The sequence below is a fragment of the Nilaparvata lugens genome, chromosome 3 (genome assembly GCF_014356525.2).
Source record: "Nilaparvata lugens isolate BPH chromosome 3, ASM1435652v1, whole genome shotgun sequence".
In the NCBI taxonomy this organism is placed as follows: domain Eukaryota; kingdom Metazoa; phylum Arthropoda; class Insecta; order Hemiptera; family Delphacidae; genus Nilaparvata; species Nilaparvata lugens.
In genome coordinates, this window is record NC_052506.1 from 95,521,315 (window position 1) to 95,543,026 (window position 21,712).

At 35.8% G+C, this 21,712-nt stretch overlaps 1 protein-coding gene across 2 annotated transcripts in view; it reads left to right on the plus strand.

Moving 5' to 3' along the window:
• The window catches only part of LOC111054882 (serine-rich adhesin for platelets), a 255,970-nt gene that overhangs the window by 110,661 nt on the left and 123,597 nt on the right, over positions 1 to 21,712 (plus strand). The gene's annotated exons all lie outside the window — the stretch shown is intronic.

Below are 21,712 nucleotides of genomic sequence, written 5' to 3' on the forward strand. Positions count from 1 at the left end.
CGCTCAATAGGATTGCTTTCACAATTGGGTCCAGCTAGTGAACCGTATGAGATCATGTTGATAGATACTATTGGAGGGTTTGGTGGAAACAACTCAACAAAACGATACCTACACATATTGGTCGATCACTTCTCTAGATATGCATTCACTTCAAGCTCTAGCGATCAAACTACTAAAGAATACATTCGTTTGCTAGATCCTATCTTACAAAACCATTCTGTCAAGATCCTATTAGCTGATCAATATGCGTCTATCAAATCAAAAAAGTTTAGAGATTACCTACTCGAAAAAGGTGTTACAATGGTGTTCACATCGGTAGATTGCCCACAATCAAATGGTCTTAATGAGCGGCTAAACCAGACATTGGTGAATCGTATTAGATGCAAAGTGAATAGTCCAGAAGGAAGAACGCGGACGTGGTCGAAAATAGCGGAAAGTTGCACATCAGAATACAACAAGACAATCCATAGCACTACTAAATTTACACCAAGATATCTGCTATTGGGAGAGGATTTGGAAATAATACCATCACAACTGAGGAAAAAACGAAACTTACAAATAGACAGAGAAGAAGCAATAAAAAATTCCAATTTAAACCACAAACGGAACAAACTGAGATGTGATAAGAACAGAAGAATATATGGTTTCATGGAAAAGAACTAGTGTATATAGAAAAAGGGAACAAGTTGAATAGAAATAAATTAGATGAAGTTAGAAGTGGACCGTTCCCCATTATAAGAAGAATATCAAACTCAATGTATGAAGTGGCCTGCGGAATCAATGGGAGTGAACCAATCATCTGTCACTCAAGCAAATTGACACCTTCGAGGAAGTTTCTCGTTCAAGGGGGGGAGATGTAAGAAGCTGGTTGCTCTACATTCACGCTTCTTCTTTCTAATCATATGAACCATATGACTTGTTAATAATTTACTAATGTTGTTTATCAAACTAACAGCAGAGCTGATGAGAGAATCATTGAATGTTCATATTTGTACAGTTTAAGATTTATTGAGATTTATATTATAATTGACATTAAAATCGATTTTCTAAAGTAAATGAAAATCTTTCGTCAATTATTCATTTTAAGTAATAAGTGCGAAGTAAGATCATTATATGTATATGATACGAAAAAAGCAATTTGTAATAACTACAGATAATATTGTTATGCATCTACATAAATTGACGGAGCTTTGGACATTTCAATGTCCATTCTTCGGAAAGAATATTTAAAATAGCCTTCCCACTAACTCTCTACCACGGATAAGAGAGAGAGAGAGAGAAGTGGATATAATGGAGAGGTCTTGTGAAATACAGAGAATAAAGAAGACAAAAGGGTATTCGTAAAGGGAAGAGGATGATGGAAAGGCGATGAGAAATGCAGGGAATGGAGAAGAATAAACGGAATGTAAATTTGTGAAATTGTGGAGATTGGTTAGTAGTTAGTAGTGATTATGACGGAGGACTGAGAGGAAGAATGTCGAAATGGACGAGGAATGAAATGAAGTGGAAATGAGAAAAAGAAGGAGCAAACTATGTAGAATAGAGAGAAGAAGAAGAAGTGAAAGGAGAAAGAGGCGGAGAAGAAGAAGAGAAGGAAGAAAAAGAAGAAGAAGAAGAAGAAGAAGAAGAAGAAGAAGAAGAAGAAGAAGAAGAAGAAGAAGAAGAAGAAGAAGAAGAAAAAGAAGAAGAAGAAGAAGTGGAAGGAGAAAGAGGTGATGAGATGATGAGAGGGAAGAAGAGGTGTGAATGCGAAAAGTGAATGGTGTTATTTGATCAGCTTATACAGGCTTGGCAGAATTTTATCCGGAGAACGGTCTCATATAAGTGGAAATAAGGGCACGTGTGTGCGGGGGCTTGCACGTTGGTGAGTTATGGATCAGGATGATTGGGGGGAGAGGGGGGCAGGTGGTTGACTGTCCGTCCATAAGTCTATATAAATAACACAGTCCTTGACTCTTATAAATATTTCTCTCCATTCAACCTGCTCCAAGCAGTCAACTCAATATGTCTGTGGCTTATTCTTTCTCAAGATGATACACGTGTGCTGAAGGATGTTTAGACCTTAATGTTGCTTTCTTTCCAGATTTTCAGATGTCAATAATATACAACTTCTACATTCTCTCATATCTTATATTTTTGAAAGCCTGAATCGATCCACATTGCGAGAGCTTGTGTTGAATAGGGAGTGTCTTGGAAGCCCCAATGCTGCTCCCTTTGCCAATTTTTCAATATCGGTATGATGAGACCATTTATCTCCATCCACGATTTATTAATAATATTGTATTAGATTAAAATTTGAAAATCTGGAGGGTCTTGTAGTCCTGTTTGGAAATTTCAGCTTAATCCACTATGCAACAGCTTCAAAGAAATGTGCATGTATTGTTGTTGAAAGATTGATTGAATAATGAAGGAATTGATCTTAAATTATCCCAGTCTTATTAGTTGATAGCTGGATCACTATTTGGACCATTTTGAGTGAGAATAGAGAAATTATTCAGTGTTGTTCATTATTCAATGATATCAACAGCTTCGCACTCACCAGGTTACATAGTCATAATATATTGAAAATTTCATGTGATGAGTTATTTCTATTATTCAACCAAATATAATGTAGAAGATTCAGTGTTTACGAGTTTGTGTTGCTTAAATGGTTCCAAATTTTCTTAAATAACTCAATATTATTCGTTACAAGTGGTAATTGAGTGTAATATTCCTAATTAATTTATTAATTCAAGCCATCTAAATTCAAAATATTTATAGTTTTCATTTTTGTTTTGGACTGAAATTTTATCAAAATTGTACACGTGAAATTCTAACCTTATTTCGGACTTTTTCACCTATAAATTTGGAAGAAAAATAGCACAAGGACTATCTTATTATTTTATCTTTCAATGTTATTACATTAGTGTCATTTGCATTGTAAATAAATAAATAAATAAATTAATTCACAACAGGGCAGATAGGAATGATGAAGAAGGAATCATGTATGGACTGCCCCAGGACAGAACAGTGATGATGATGAGATTCCCAACAATTAAATAATAAATAATAAATGTTTATTTCCCAAAAAACTAAAACTACAACATCAATTACAAAAATATTAGATAAATTACAATATTACATACAATAGTTAGTTACAAAAGGTTCTTATAATGTGTTCTCTACTTGTTTAGTTTTTCTGTGTGGAAATTGACCTACTCCACTATGGCGTACCATGTTCTAGAGTAGGTTTTGTTAGTTTTTTGTGTGTATTATCAATTAGTTAGTGTTTAGTAAGTCATTAGGTGGTTAGTTGTTATTTGAAATAATGTTTTCTATGTTCTGTCTTCCTTTGCTCATTAACCAATTGTGTACTATTGCTTTGAACTTTCTAGGAAGATTATCTGTTTAAAGTTTGCAGGAAGTAGATTATATAATTTTGGTGCTAAATGATTAAAATGTCTCTGGTATAGTGCCTTCCTTGCAACACTGGTGATGAGAAGATTCCTGTATCTGGTGTTGTGGTTGTGGTTTCTAGTTTGAAATGTTGTTGGGTTCTTGTGTAATCTGCATAGTATCTCCTTGGAGTAAAGCTGTCTTGCATCCATCACGTCAAACTCATTGAATAGCTGGTCTGATGAATAGCGTGGAGGCTTCTGGTTGATGACCCTCATGATCAGCTTCTGCACCCTGAGGAGCGGTTCAATGTGCAAGAAGCTTGCACCTCCCCATCCCACAATCCCATACAGCATGAGGGACTGCGCTAGAGAGAGTAGACAACCCTTAGACATCCCTTGTCGACCAGTGTCCTCAGAATCCTGAATCTGTAGATGGTCTCCCTCAGTCTCCCGCATAATTCATTGAGATGATGATCCCAGCGCAGAAAAGAGTCCACAGTAACTCCCAGGTATTTCTGTGTCTGTTTCCTGTGAACTGTGTATGAAGTGTTATTCCATTGATTCTTGATTACTATCTCATCTCCTGTTGGCTGTCCATGTTGAGTCGCCGAAAAGGTCAGAAAGAAGGTTTTCTCATGGTTCAATGTTAGCAGATTTTCAGCCAACCAACGAGACACCCTCTGAAGTCCAGTCTCGGCTTCTCTCCAGGTCATCTCCCAGGTCGGTTCAGAGAACAGTATAACAGTATCATCTGCAAAGGTGGTGATTGATCCATTTATTACCATGTTGCATAATGGATTTATGTAGAGAAGGAAAAGAATTGGTCCTAGTACTGTTCCTTGTGGCACTCCAAACTTTACAGTCAGCTTGTTGCTTATACATCCATTGACTCTGACACATTGTGTTCGGTTTGATAGGTAGCTCTTGAAAAGATTCCATGCGACTCCTCTTATTCCATAGTTATCAAGCCTTGAAAGAAGAATGTCATGTGACACCGTATCAAAAGCCTTCTTTAATCTAAGAATACTGCTAATGGTTTCTCTTCAATGTTTATTTTATCGGCAATCTGAGTGGTCACATAGTGGATAGCATCATTTGTACTGCGACTAGATCTAAAACCATATTGGTTTGGCGATAGAAGATTATTTTTTTCAAGAAAGCTGATCAGTCTTGTCTTGATACACTTTTCAAAAATTTTTGATAATGTACTGAGTAATGATATGGGTCTGTAGCAATTCATATCTTTCTTATCTCCTGTTTTGAAGATTGGACAAATGACAGCTTCCTTAAGACACTGTGGAAAAACACCTTCCTCAAAAATTCTGTTTGCAATATGTGTTAAAGGCTTGGCAAGTATAGTATTATTCTGTTTGAAAAAATCTGGTTTTAAATTATCGAGTCCAGGTGCACTATTAGCTTTAAAGCTGGCCACTGACGAGCATTCCAAACGGCGTGGCGCGGCGCGATGTCACTCCAGCTGGAACGATCCAAATCCGTAAATATTTTGTGGGTCAATTCACGAGCACTCCATTCCATCACTCCAGTAGTTGATGGTTTGTGATCAAGTATGGACGAGGAACTTCTCCTGATTTCAACAGCTGTGTGTTTGTACGTAAAAAGAAAAAAACCCAAACGGAAATGGGTGGAACGTTTATTTTCAAATAGGCGGAATCACACGCATCTGAATTTATTTCAAGATCTTAGTGTCGAACCTTCGGACTGGAAGAATTATTTGCGTATGGATGAAGATACCTACAACCATTTACTTCGTTTGGTAACACCGATGATTACAAAGAAAGATACAGTCATGAGACAGTGCATTACTCCCCATGAGAGGTTGGCTGCAACTCTACGCTTCTTGGCCACCGGGATGAACTATGAAGAGCTGAAGTTCATCACAGCGATATCACCGATGAGCCTCTCATCGAGTTGAGCTTCTTAGTAACTACATCTTTTGTAGCTGTGGGATCAACAGTTTTAAAAAATTCAAGGATCATCTCCAGAGCAGCGTTCCTTTTTACCTTGTCATGGTAACCAGGGTCTGTTATTTTCCACAAACAGGTATGATCCCTGTATATCTCGATCACAGAGATTACAAAATCCCGGTTCGAACTCATGACAACACAACAACACAAGAACAAAACAAGAGAAAAACAGCAATCTATCCTTCCAAGTCAACGGTCTGACACGCACTGAGACGGGACAACCCACAGGTTTCCACATTCACGGTCGTTCCGTCGTTCCAGCATGCCATCGAGATTCCCCATTCACGAGGAGTTGGAGTGACGTAGGTTTGGCGTGGCGCGATGGATTTTCAACCGGTTGGAATTCCATCGAGCCTCGTCGCTCCACCAAAATACGAGCGCGATTCACCATTCACGTCGTTCCAATGGCACGCTACCGTGCCATTTGGCTTGTTGGAACGCTCGTCAGTGGCCAGCTTAAGACTATTAATGATTTTTATCATCTCGTCCTCACTGACAGGTGTAAAGAATAATGACTGGCAGACTATCTGATCAGCTGCCGCATGCTCATCTGCGCCATTACAATCGCTATTTAGAATGTCCTGGGCCAGTTTTGATCCAATACTAATAAAAAATTCATTTAAAGAATTTGCCATATCTTTATCATCATCTCCCAATTTCAATTCTCTCCCTCCCAAGTTGATTTGGTGGATTTGTGTTCTTGGCCGTTGCACTTCGGTTATTTCTCTTATTACTTCCCATGTTTGCTTAGAGTTGCTGGAAGTTTCAAATCGCCTTGAAAAGTATTGTTTCTTCGCATTTTCTATTACAGTTGTTAGTAGATTTCTGTACCTTCTATAATACTCTCTAAGCTGTAGATTCGCTGTATTATTCTTGCTTTGCCTGTGTAATTTATCTCTCTTCCTTATTGATGTAATTAATCCATTTGTAATCCAAGGCTTAATTTTTCTTTTGTGTGCGATACTCTATTAATAACTTTACATTCTTCTGTGTATTTCTTCAGTATTTCTATCATTTCCTTCAAAGCACTATCAGCGCATTCCTGCAGGTACACGGAATTCCAGGTCTCATTCGTTAGTGCTAATGAAAGTTTATTATAATCAATACTTCATAGTAGTGTTTTCTTCTGTTGTGATTGTGTTCCACCGCATCATATTTAATTCCCAGAATAGTTATAAAATGATCTGTGATAGAATTTGGGAAAACTATTGGTATTATATCTTTTTTAAAGTTTATCAGAATATGATCTATACATGAAGCGCTATTATTTCCAATACGAGTTGCCTTCTTTATACAATGTAGGAATCCATATTCACTGAGTAGATTATCATAGTCTTCCAGTTGCCTGTGCTGATTTGGTTCTTTTGTGTTGATGTTCAAATCTCCTAGAACGATATGAAAATGCTTTCCATTATCATCCAAAATCTGCCTCAGATCAATGAGAAATTCTGTTAAGTCCAAGTGTGATGGAGATCTATAAAACGCTGTTATAACAAAAGTATCTTTCCCAATTTTTAAATGCATATTCAAACAGTTGGCTTGCCTAACTGCAATTTCTTTTATTTCGACAAAGTAGTCTGATTTGACATAGATTATTACTCCATCATTCTGTAGAATATTGTTTTCTGTTTTGTGGCAGGTATAATTATTAATTGATTTCAAAGAAACACCACCAGCAATCCAGCATTCCGTTAAGACTATCACGTCGAAATCTACGTTCAGGTCTTCCAGTTGAATAAGAAATTCTTCAAAATTTTTATTGTAGCTTCTGATGTTGAAATTGATGATTTTCAAGTTGAAAGGTTGGATTGTATTGTTGACATCTTGTGAATTTGGAATCGAAAAGTCTTCAATGTCTAATAAATCCAAATCCTCCATCAATCAGCCATTTTTGTTTTTGTGTTTATAATTATTTGTGTGCCAATTGTAGATATCCTTGTCCTCAACTGATTGTATTTTTTGAGTTAATGACAGCATGAGATCTTGCTCCCCAACTGTTAAATATCTGAATGAGTTGGTATGCCTACTAAGTGCTACTATTATGTGCTGAATGCTATTGTAAATCTTGAGTGGTTTAGTATTTTTCCTCACTAGGATAACATCTCTAAACGTTAAACCCTGAGCTTCATGTATAGTTAGTATTGTTAATGAGCCAGCGGGAGCCTTGTTTTTAACAGCTTCCAGTACCATTTGTTTTTCTGATTGCGTGAATGTGAGGATTAAAGTTTGTGGTTGTAGGTTGTGAGGTTCTCCGTTAGTTATTGTTGGTTTAATTGATCGAATAATGTTATTTGTAGTGCAGATATCATTGTAGTAGTTAGACAACAGACAGCACACATCCATTGGACACCTGTTGGTTACTGATTGGTAAGAATCCGGATCCGCGAAAACAGAAATATTTTTCCAGACTGCTGGTAAACCACTTCTCTCGATGTAAGATATTTGTTTTGAGTCTCCAACCAGTACTATCTCGTCTGCGCCTGTCAGCTCAGAGACGAATCCCACGAAGCCGGCGTGCATAAGGACAGCTTCATCGATGAATACGCGCTAATATTTTTGTGGCAGCCATTAATTAGAAACGACGTCACGGTTCTGTAATTTGAATTGATGATTGAGTTGAATTCATTTCCGTGTTTCTCCTGTATAGTTGATCTTATTCCTTTGATTGCGGCTCTTGTTTGAGTTAGTATGAGGTCTTCCATTGGTCGATGTTTATCAACAATTAGATGTGTTTTTCCGCTCCCTGGAACTCCATCAATCCATCTGATTCTTGGTATCTTGCTTCGAGATATATCAATTTTCGAAACAGCATCCAACAGTTCCTCATTAAGCATCACTTGAGTGTCTCGACTAACCATAATATATTTTTCATTGGTTCTAATCTGCGAGAACTGTTGTCAAATGATACGTAAGCTCCGCCTCCCTCCATACTGAATCCCATTCTATATTTTGAAGTAGTTGGTAGAAGGAACATTTTCAATTCATTATCGTAAACATTCATACTCCTCAATTCAATTTCTCTGAAGACCGACGATGAAGCATGAAGATTTTCGGTTCGAAGTGTTAAAAGAGCTTCTTTGAAAATATCTGCGTTTATTTTATCATATTGCTGTAAAAGATTTTTCAATTCAATCATGCAATTTAGAAAGTTATGGTGCTTGCTATCTTCTGGTAGATAACCTCTTGGGCATACTTTTTCTTCTGGCCGATCTGGTTCTGGAATATTGAGAAAATTCATGCTGTTAGAGCCCCTATGATAAAATATATATTTCAAATGATTAGTTGATAAGATAAAACTGAGTAAATCAATTGAGGATAATTCTGCTAGCTGGCTGAATTCATCTATGCCTACGACAAGTGGATAATTCATTGATGCCCATTCATTTATTTCCAATAGCACTTTTTTAATTTCTTCTAAAGCATTATAATCATTTACTGGCAACAAGTAATTCCGAATTAATTGTTTACTGTCAGGCGATTGTTTACTGTCAATTATATGAAGGTAGTAAATTATTAAATGTTGATCAGGATCAAAATGCTGTTAAACAGCTACGGTATAGTGAGCTGTGATTAGCTGATATCGACCAATAACCTCGCTCATTTGGCCATTTTCAAGTCTGGGTCGGTGATTGTAGTAATAGTAACCTTTACGTCGAGCAATCACATGAAAGTATAGTCAAAAGTACAGACAAGAATAATGTAGGTATCTATACGTTTCTAGGTATCTAGACGGTATCTTTATAAGATACTTCTGGGTATCTTGAACGGTATCTTTACTCAATATTCCAGGTGCTCAATAGAATACGCCTACAACGCGGGTGACTATTCACGGTTCAGGTAACACAACATAGCTTGATACATGATACAATGATGTCTGATACTTCATACAATCTTCTCATACAATGTGTCTATACTCAAAGTTTGACTAATAATAAAATTATTTTTTTTACAGGTAAATAGACTAGTCATTGAACTCACATCTTAACTTCGTATAATCATGAAAGGATATGCATCAATCATGGTGAGTTTGATTAATTATCAAGAATTGGTGATTTTGATTATTCAATAATGACTATTGAGATGGTACCATTTCCCATCTTATTAAATGCGCACAAGTCATTCAGTTCTGTGTACACCATCAGCATAGAAACAATCTTTCTCAGTGGGAATCTGTAGTATAGGAGTAAAACTTATCAAAGCTAATTCTCCAACAAGAAAAAACTAGGAAAGTGTACAAAGTTCCTCACTCATTTCTCAACAAAAAGGGAAATCGTTTCAAATTTGAAACGAATCAATGATATTAATATTCTTGAAAAAATGAAAAATCTTTAGAGGAACTCTCTTGACTTATCTTACTGATAGAAGTTATAGAGTTGCAGTCCAAGAAAGGGAAAAAGTATGAATAGGTATTGGAACAGAAGTTGCAAATATATACTGAGAAATAACTCTCATGAAATCAAATATATACTGAGAACTCTCATATATTGAAATTGATAGTCAAGAAGTTCACGGCGCAGAATATCCAGAATTCTATTGGTAAGATAAAAAAGGAGATGATTCAGAATGAGGAGTGGAAGAGGAGAAGAATTATTTTGATGCGTGAAACAATATTCAAAGATAATGATAAAGGAGAAGGAGAATAGAGTGAAGACTAGGGTGGAGAGGAAGAAGTAGAAGAAGAAGAAAGAGAGGAAAAACGACATCAAATTTGCTGAGCAATTACTGTAGGCCCGCAGGCTGTCTCACCAAGAGAGGCGAGAAAAGCATCCACTTCCTGTTAGGATGGGGAGGAAAATGCTGCCTGTTATATTGAACTGGCAAAATTGATGCTGTGGGGGGACTCCAAATACCCATTATACCCAAAAAGGGCTGCGAAAGTCCCGATATTTCCGAGGGAGGATTAAACCTGCTCCCACTATCATATCTCTCAACCATAAACTTATCTTACTGATAGAAGTTGCAGAGTTGCAGCCCAAGAAAGTGAAAAAATATGAATAGGTATTGGAACAGAAGTTGCAAATATGGACTGTGAAATGAAAAATATTCCAAATTACTCCTCTCTTGAGAAAAGTACTGTCTCTTGTACTGAGGTTGTTCTCAAGTTTGAATTCATTTTCAAAACATAGAAACCTATATGATTTATCGCGATGACATTAACAATGTTCCAATTTGTTTCTAAGAATACTAAAATAAATAAATAAATAAATAAATAACCCTTTATTGGTTCTAAAACTTATATACATAATATAATTACAATTACAATAAAAATTATATTCTTCGCAATTTAGCATCTGCTGGGGTATCCTATTTAGGATAAAATGAGTATCTTATCATATTAGTAGAGTTCATATAAAATTAATTTCAACTTAAACATTTCAATCCCTGTAGAGCCAGACCTGTTTGTACTGTACCTGTCTAAGAATACTAATAAGAAATAGAATATATTTAAGCAAAATAGAGAATCTACCCTCTAATTGTTTTGGAAATTACCCACTCACACTTACACAAAAGTTGAGAGTAAGCAAAGACTTCTCAGAATCAAGTAAATGTTTGGTTGAGCTCGTGGAAAGAAGCCAACGCAATGCTTCCCCAATCGATAGTTCACATTTACATTCGTAATTGTATTTCCGAATGGATTGCTACACAAATATTAGCTTTACACTTCTTCACACGTCACTAACTGATTGTAATATAAGTGACTTTGAGGTATGATGTATACCACATGCTGGTATAGTAACAACATTGGAAATAGTAAATAATCATTATCATTATTCGATTACATTATGATAATGTATAATCTGAAGCTATTGGTGGAATTTCTTTCATATTACTAACAGGATTTGATGAATCTGTGTTGTAGTGATGTTGAAGCGGTTTATGAATAATTTTATTGAATAAAACTGTTTGAAACAACTGCATATTGATGGAGAAATTTGGAAACTGTAATCTATTTCAGGTTGCTATTCCATTATAAATTTCTAGGAAACTGGTAGCTTGCACATCGATCAACGGAATATAATATAACAGTGCGGGAAATGAAGCCATAACCTGTATAAAACTTTTTCTTCCTGATCGATTCAATGTAAAAATTAGAAACATTTTTCTCTATCTCGAAATTAAATCTTCTACCAACTTCATTTCAACTAGTTTTTTAAAGTTTTCTTTGATGTCTTCAATAGTCTCTTATTAAATATTTGTTTCACACATGACTGTATTTTAGGCGCTCTTTTCGTGTCTCATCATGATTGTGAGCATTCTCTTTGAGATTTTCGAGAAATTACAAACCAGGAACATCTGCTTCCGTACATCTATTCAGCCTTAGTGAAACGTAATGGTCATTTTTCTATTTTAGAACACTTATCAGTTTCTTGAAACAGGCTTCTGGTATCATAAAACTGAATCACCACTGGAGAAGGAAATATATAGAATCAGAATGGCAAAGAGAGATAAAATCGATAGATTCTGCTTTTTTATTGGGAAGTGACTTGCGTACTGAACTAATGGAATTCTGCTGTAGCAGTATGCTCTTTTCCTCTTTCATTCGCACTCGCTCTCTCTTATACTCTCTCTCTTTCACTCACTCACCTCTCTCTCAGTTTTCACACATTTGGTACATCATATCTATGTCGGCACAGAACCGATTTTCACCCCTGAAGGATGATTCTTTGTAACGTATGATTCCTGATCCCACCAGGAATGTAATATTGTGTGAAATGATTCTGAGTTTTCTTTATTGCAGTAGAAGTGATATTGTGGTATTCTCAGCGAAACTTAAAACTGCCTGATACATTAGTCATATCCAGATTGTATATTATACTAGCCGTCAGACTCGCTTCGCCCGCCATATCCGCTCCATCTCTTGGTTATGTCGAATGAGTAAACGTGTGTCAGCTCGGCTCCGTCTTCTAACAGATATTTCGTAGGGTTATACAGTTCAATTCACTAGATATTATACATCAAGTTATTCAGTTTCTCGAGCTAAATTCAATAGTGTAATTATATTTTTGATTAACTCACACTCTTTTTATTTACCTTGAAAAAACATTCCTAATTCTTCAGTTCACCTTCTCGCCTAGCCTATAAAAGTGTAAATCCACCTAATGGAACACGATGGTTCGACCGAACAGAGGCACGCCGAAGAATGAGGTCAATGCTCCGAAGCCAGGGCCAGCTATTTCTGGATCACTGTCTGAAGAGACCCTCCGAATTATTCGACAGCAAATCGAAGAGTCTGTCCATTGTGCTGTATCAATGGCAGTGAAGTCTATTTTTGAGGAACTTCAGGCATTGAAGGAGGAGAACAAACAGCTGCATGATAGAATTCGTGAGCTAGAGGTGTCTTGTCACCTGAAGGTCGACGACCTCGAGCAATATGGGCGCCGACATTCCATACGTATTTTTGGGATCCCGGAGAGCGACAAAGAAGACACGGACCTGCTGGCGCTCGATGTCTTCAACAAGAAGCTGAACGTGCCCGTGACTCTGGCGGATGTCAACCGCTTGCATCGCGTTGGAAGGCGTCAACCACCTCAACAAGGGCAAGCTAAACCCAAGGACCGACCCATCATAGTACGACTCTGCAGCTACCGGACCAGGAAGATGATCTTCGACGCTAAAAGGAAGCTGAAGGGTTCCGGCGTCACCATTCGCGAGGATCTGACTGCGGAGCGTCTCAAGATCCTCAACGCTGCAGCCGACCGTCATGGGCATAGGAATGTCTGGTCATCGGACGGGAGGATCAAGATCTCTATCGGCGAGGGAGGATCCAAGAGGGTCCACACAGTCGAGAGGATGACCGACCTTCAAAAAATAAAGGTAAATTAAATCATTTCAGGATTCGATGACTAAGGTGCCCTTCACTACAATAATAGGAAATTCGTATTAATACATTTCACAGTAGATATACCTTGGCATTTTTCATGAGCTGGCTTTCTGTTCTATAAATGAATCTTTCCACTGCTATTTATGATTATACATGAGGCAATTATTTCAAACTAAGGAGATCCACATTTGTTAATACTGATTAATAATTTATCTTGATATTAATTCCCAAAACTACGTTCAATGCATCAACTACTATACTCCAGAGGGTACTTAGAGAATCATTATCTCTATTCTTACTAATAATTATTACATCTCTTACCAAAATTATTTCCATAATTAATAATTTTCGAAATGCTGAATTTCAAATAAATTGGATGATTAACATACGTTATAGATATGGATGTAATCTATAGGTAAAGATAGTAATCTCTTCTATATAATGATATCTTCTACTGTTGCCACAGCTTGAACAATAGAAGCTAATGTGTGAAAAATTATTGATAGAACAGAGGGGTGGGTAGTCTGTTCATATGCTTATATAGGGGCTGTGTTTCATTTAACGTTATCTTAGACATTCATCACTAAACTATTACAGTTCTCAATTTACTACTTCTATCTTTTATCGTTATTGCAACTCCCAATAGTTAATTATACTATTTATTTACTATTTACTAATTATAATATTTTTCACACTTCACCGTTCAATACTATTTAAAACTCATCTAAAATAATCTAGCACTTTCTCCATCGTCTCCTCTACTCCTTATTTTTTCTTTCTCGTTTCTCTTCTTGATCTTATATTTATAATGATTACTTGAATATTGTTGTTTGCGATGATGATTATTATTCTTTTCTATTCTTCTTCTTCTTCTTCTTCTTCTTCTTCTTCTTCTTCTTCTTCTTCTTCTTCTCTTCTTCTTCTTCTTTTTCTTTTCTTCTTTTCTTCTTCTTCTTCTTCTTCTTCTTTTCTTCTTCTTCTTCTTCTTATTCTTCTTCTTCTTCTTCTTCTTCTTCTTCTTCTTCTTCTCTTTCTTTTTCTTTTCTTCTTTTTCTTCTCTCCTTGATTAATTCAAGATCACAATGCGATGTTCTATTTCTTATTCTATAGTTCAGTTTCATAAGTTCTTCGCAATTTGTGCACATTCCTTCTTTCTCTTCTTTTCTTCCCTATTATTATCATTATTTTCCCTGTGATTTTTCCACTAGCTATCCAGCATGTTCAAATGTTTATTTTTCTTCCTATATCTATTATCTTTCTACCTTTTCTCTTTCTATCTGATTACCTTCTACTAATATCCATATATTATATTATAATATCCATATATTTATCCATATAATATTCGATTCTTTCCCACATTAAATCATACTATTCCTCTTCAATTTTATGCGAATATTATTCATTATCAGTTGTATTATGTATCTTTCCTCTATTGATAACTTTCTTCAAAGATTTTTCGTTTTTCTGCTGGCTTCTTCTTCTCTTTTTCAGTTTTTACTGGATCCCATTTCGCTCTATCTCCACCATGAACACGATCTTCCACTACTGGATTTCATCTCTCTCTATCTCCACTTGGACTCGATTTTCCACCACTGGATTCCATCTCTCTCTGTCTCCACTTGGACTCGATCTTCCACTACTGGATTCCTTCTCGCTCTACCTCCACTTGGACCCGATTCTTCCACTACTGGATACCTACTCGCTCTATCTCCACTTGGACCAGATCTCCCACTACCAGTTCTTCCTCAATCTTCATCTTATTCACCATTAGGATTATTCATCACCGAAACTCCACACATCTACATCTTATTGTGTTTAGTGAATTTCTGAACTAGTGCTTTAAATAGTGAAGGGAGCCGAACTGTCAAGGCATACTGAATGCACTCGAATCAAGAGACTTTTTCATTTAGGTTAAGTTTTATCAGTTTCATCCCCATTTCCCCCGTCATGTGTCGTTCTGAGGTCGGTTCACGATTGGTCTGCTGCTTCCATGATGCCTCTTACTGACACGTCAGCTCGCTCGCCCTCAAGTAGGTATGATTATTTCAATAATAGTAATAATGACGCAGGTATGTTTCTAGCAAATAAGCTCCACTCTTTCAAAAAACTTTTCAAGGCTGCTCACCTTAACGTACAATCCCTCAGTTGCCACATTGATGAACTCAGAGCAATCTTCCGTTTTCAGGACTTCAATATAATCGGAATTTCCGAATCATTTTGAAGCCTAGTATTTCATCAAATTTTGTTGCATTGCCTGGATATAATCTTTTCCGGAATGATAGATTAAATAAAGCTTGTGGGGGTGTAGCAATTTATGTGAAAGATGGTATCAAAACAAAAGTTTTAATCACATCTAAACAAGAGTATTGTTCCAGACCAGAGTTTATGCTACTTGAATTATCCTTATCTAGTAATGATAAATTACTCGTTGGTATCTGTTATCGCCCACCAAAAATAGGTCATTTCACAGATTTCGAAAATGCCTTGCTTTCTCTTATGCCTTGTTATAACCGTATACTAGTTATGGGGGATATGAACACCGACTTGAACATGACGAATCGTAACTTTGACTACTTTCAACTGACTACAATTTTCCAATGCCTAAACATGACTATTTTACCCCTCGATCCAACTCATCATACTAATGAATCAGACACACTCATTGACCTTCTCATTGTTAGTGATCCCAATGAGGTTGTTCAAGCAGGCCAAATCTCAGTCCCAGCTATTTCTAGACATGATTTGATCTACTGTGTACTTTCCCATAAGATACCCAAGCCAGAACAGAAAATTATCACTTATAGAGACTTCAAAAACTTTGATGAAGCCGCCTTCCTGACTGATGTGGCTCAGACTCCATGGCATCAAATTGAAGCATTACCCTCAGTTGATGACATGGTCAAGACTTTCGAGAATTGGACTTTGACTTTGTATGACAAACATGCACCTTATGTGACAAGGAGAATTAATAGAAAACGACGAGTACCGTGGATGACTGAAGACATACTTAAGATGATGGGACGTAGAGACAAAGCACATAGAAAATTTAAAAAGACATTTGACTTGGACGGTTTGATAGAGTATAGGAGCCTTAGAAATAGGGTTAAACAGGAATTACGGAACTCAAAGATTAGGTACTTGAATTCGTTTATGACAAACAATAGACAAGACTCTAAATCACTTTGGCAGGGAATAAAAGAATTCGGGCTTGGCAAACAGAAATTGAATCCACAAATTGACTTACCATTGAATAATATAAATGACCATTTCGTTTCACACTCTAACCAACGCGACGAAGTTGTCATTGCTAATCATATAGATGATCTTGAAGAGCAGGTTACAAACTTAGATTTACCAATCACTGATAAATTTCATTTCCATCCAATCTCAGAAGAAGACACTTTCAGAGCAATTCAACGTATTCATAGTAATGCTACGGGTGTAGACAAAATTCCTATTAAATTTATCAAGAAGATGTTATTTGCTGTTTTACCAACCATTACATACATTTTCAACAAGTCACTTGAAGAAGGCATTTTCCCTGAAACTGGAAGTTTGCTCTGGTTCGCCCTCTAAATAAAGTTCCATCACCCAATAAAGTTGAGGATTTTAGATTATCTGCATTGTCCAAAGTGCTAGAAAGACTCATTCATGCTCAAGTTGTAAAATTTCTAGACAACAATAGTAAGCTTCATAACTTTCAATCAGGCTTTAGAAAATTCCATTCAACTGAGACAGCTCTGCTTCGTGTCACTGATGATATAAGGTTAGCTATGGACCAAAGAAAATGCACCATCCTCACCCTATTTGATTTTCCTAAAGCATTCGATACTGTTGATCATACAGTCCTTCTGAATAAGTTGGCTATTCTTCGTTTCAGTCGCAACTCGTTAGTTTGGTTTAAATCCTATCTATTAGGTAGGAAACAATGTGTATCTGTCGGTGACAAAAAGTCAACTTGGAAAAACGTTATGCATGGAGTACCACAAGGTTCAATTTTAGGCCCTCTCCTCTTCACTTTGTATGCTAATGACCTTTCTTCCATTATCAAATTCTCCAGTTTCCATACTTATGCAGACGACCTTCAAATCTATTTAAGCTGTCCCATAACAAAAATTAATGAAACAGTTGGAATAATGAATCAGGATATCAATTCGATAGTGGAATGGACAAAGAAAAATGGCCTTAAGCTTAATCCCATCAAAACACAACCCATTATAATTGGATATTCTCGTCTTATAAACAATATTGACTTTGAATCGATTCACAAAATTAGTGTAGACGGTAATGACATTCCTTACTGTAGCTCAGTTAAAAATTTAGGCATTATTATGAATAATACTCTAGACTGGTCAGAACAAGTGAACAAAACTTGTAAAAAGGTATTCTCAGCCATGCATGCATTGAAGAAAATGCACGATATCCTCCCTAGAAACATTAAATTATTATTGGTTCAATCTCTCATCTTCCCACATTTAATGTATTGTAATTCTGTTCTTAACGATATGCAAGTCACTCTGAATGATAAACTACAGCGTTGCCAAAATTATTGTCTACGTTTCGTCCACTCTCTCCAACGCCATGATCATATCACCCCAGCCCACATTGCTAGTTCAACATTGAAGCTTCCCGATCAGAGGCTTTTTCGAATAGTCAAGCTTGTTAGAGATATCTTAAAATACGGTAATCCGAACTATTTTAAAGATGATTTCAAATTTGTCTCTGAAGGTAGGAGGATGGATGCTTCACATACTAGAACCGGAGAAAGTACTTTAAGGATACCCAATCATCGAACTACTATTTTCACAAAATCCTTCTTAGTCAGTGCCTGTCGTGCATGGAATACACTTCCTGTTTCTATCAGGTCTATCGAGAGCCGAGCGAGCTTCAACCTGACTTTAAAAAAACATATTTTGGAGCAAATGACTGAAACTGTCCGGCCCTAGAACGATCACATGACAACCATCCCTCACCCATTCCACCAATATAAACCTTTAAACCATGTTATAGAACGAATTGTATATATATATATATATATATATATATATATAATATATATATATATATATATATATATTATATAAACTCATGTTATTTCAATTATCCACTGCATACTGCTGTATATTACTGAAATTTGATAACCCTGATCTACTTTCAGCCTACTTCATTTTATTAATCAATTATTTGATCTTATCTACCTATATAATTATTTTACTTTATCAATTTTCTGTTTTTTTTCTCTTCAATATTCATATTGATTAAAACTTTTACAATATTTCCATTAATAAATAAATCCTTAGTTCAAATAACGAAATTAACGTTTTGGTAGAGAGTTAGTGGAAAGGATATTTTTAATATTCTTCCCAAGAATGGACATTGATATGTCCAAAGCTCCGCCAATTTATGTAGATGCATAACAATATGATTATTATCTATAGTTATTATATTACAAATTGCTTTTTCATATCATATACAGTTCAATAGTTATTTTCCTAGTCTATATTATGTAAATTCATCTATAATTTTGCTGTATTGTAAGCTATTGTATATAAGTGTATAAGCCAGTATATATTGTAATCTACATAAATAAAGTACTCAATCAATCAATCAATCTAGTCAGGTGGCTCCGCCCCCTGGACCCCCGACTGGATCGTCCAAAAATGAATCAGCGGGCTCGCTTCGCTTGCCTGCATTTTTCATTTGAGCATGCTTCTTTCCATCAGAAAGTCAAAGTCGATGAAAAAGCGGTGAGAAAACGCAGAAAAACGCTAATTTTGGGCGTATCTTTAATTAAATATTAAAGTCACCTCATCACAAAATTTTTAGACCCATTTTTCTACACCTCTGTACCAAATTTGAACATGTTCTGTCTATTACTTGATGAGAGAACTGAGAAAACGCTAATTTTGGGCGTATCTTTGGCGTTATTTCAAATTCCTTCTAACACAACATTATTACACCCTAGCTTAGCTTCTCTACTAAATTTGAACAATTTCTGTTCATTTGTTCTCGATAAATCTGAGAAAACGCTAAAAAACGCATATTTTGGGCGTATCTTTGGAAAATTTTCCAAATCCGTTCTTAGTGCGCCTCTAAAGGGCCAACTGAACATTCCTACAAAATTTGGACGTTTTTGGTCTTGTAGATTTTTTCTGCGAATGAGTGAGTCAGTCAGTCAGTCAGTGAGTGATGCCATTTCGCTTTCATGTAAATATAGATACAAAAATCATGTTTTATTGAATTAACCATATACAGTACTAGAATATATACTATAAATACTACAAGATAGGGTAACGAACGAAAATACATATAATAGTCGTACTTTTCATATTCAATACTCTTGCGACTAGTGCTTATCAATGGATATACTTATGTTTTCAAAATTGTATTTGCTCATGGTAATACTCCTCGCTTAACGTCATAGTTTAGTATTTTTAGTGGGTGAGAGTAGAATATATCTCCAATCGATTAAAAAATATGGGAAATGGTTTGAGAGACAGGTATTTCAAAGTAACGTCAAATTAAAGTATCAAATTTTGAGAATCACAAATAGAGTGGATCTGAAATTTCAAATGTCAATACTTATTGTATGAAGGAAAAACGAAACAGAAACAGATTGGGAAAGAGGGACGAATTTGACTTGAGAGAGACAAAGAGTACGTGACATAAGATTAAAACGGTTATGAGAATGAGTGAGAGAAAATGAGAGAAAAGGACAAGGGGACAGGGGAGAGAGCAGTTCAGGATACATCTCTAATGTTTTCAGCACAGAGGTCATTAAAATAGCGACACTTGTCACAGACGATAATATTATTCCAAAACGTATGCAGTTTCTGACCGCCAGAATCACTGCCACTAACAATACTATAACTATATCCACTACTGAGTTAACATTGGACTGACCTTGGTCTATACTTATATGTGAGCTAGAATGTTGGACTGTATTTACGTTGGCAATTTGCATGCATGAATTTTGCATGGAGTGTGGTTGTGGTTGACTACCGTGACTGAAGACAGTGTTAAATTTGAGGGTAAATGCAACGAGTCTTGGTTGACTGAAATGTAAATGATGATTTATTCCACTGTTTTTGTTTGTGTTGAGATTTTAGGCCATTTAAACCCCTAGGCATCCGCCTACGGCGCAGAGGGGGCGGCAAATAAATTGAACATATGTTTTCCTCAAATATTTTTTAAAATATTCATTTTTAATTGATTGACAGCATTTTTTCAAATTTATCTTTCAACAGTAAGGAGCATTGATGGGTGTAGGTAGATTCTCAACCACCAGGGAATACACATTTTCCATCTTTTACCAGTTTTCCTATTTCAAGCTGAATTCATATTGACAAAGATTATTTCTGATTAGTTCATGCCTTTTCGTTTCTGATAGATTCTAAGTTTATTGCTGTTATGCTTTGATAGGCTTGTATTTTTTATCAATACAACAATTTATATTATTCGCTTACAACTAGAATGATTAGTGTCTATTTCCTTTAGGGCTACTTTTGATATAAATAAAATAAAAATATAAAACTCAGTACCCTTTTAAATTATTTTATCACAACATGTTTCGGACATTATAGTTATTTGTATATCTAGAGTGAAAAGTACGACTTTTTCTCCCTGTGGGAAAATGTTTGAAGCCCGAGGCGAAGCCGAGGGCAGCAATTTTCCTGAGGGAGAAAAAGTATTTTTCGCTCGTGATGTACACAACATTTTTCCTCAATCTACATTTTTTTATAGAAACTGCAAATAAAATCATTCTAATAACTTACGTATTGGTGACAATGATTCCTAACAACATAACCTAAATCTAAAACCTAAAAACCGGTCGTCTGATTGGCACTGCCGATTGCGCTATCTATCGGCAATGGTTGTAACAATTATATCAGCTGGGCAGCTACCAAAAATGGCTGACTCCAGATCACGCGGTTGAGATTGAATTGCAGATCAAAAATATTTGTTGGCTGGTATTTGAATAGAATAAAATATTTTTAAAATTGTATAAATTTTTATCGTCTACTAATATTAAGAATATAATATTTATCATACAAACATATATATATATTTCATGAGTTGATCAAATTTCTGGTTGTGGTATTGAATTCAGTTGACTTAGTGACAGACACCTCTATTACGCTTTCTCATCTGAGCTTAGACCTTCTAACCTATTACAATGTGAGTTTTTGAAATAAAGATGCTTCCCATGTTATTTAAATGGAGTCACTTTTACTCCCTAGGGAGTTTTTCTGTTTTTTACTACCGAGAGCGAAAAAGTGACACTTTAGTATTAGGCTTCAGGGAGTAAAGTAAGTACTTTAGACAGTAGGTGGAGGAAAAAGTCATTTTTTGACTTGAAACATGTTGTGATAAAATAATTGAGAAGTGTACTGATATTTATATTTTTATTTTATTAAATAAAAATACTAAGAAATTGTCAAAAACCACAGACTCATCGATAGTTAGAAAGACCGGTTATATGAATCTGTGATCAATAAATCTGTGGTTTTTGACCATTTTTATTCTTT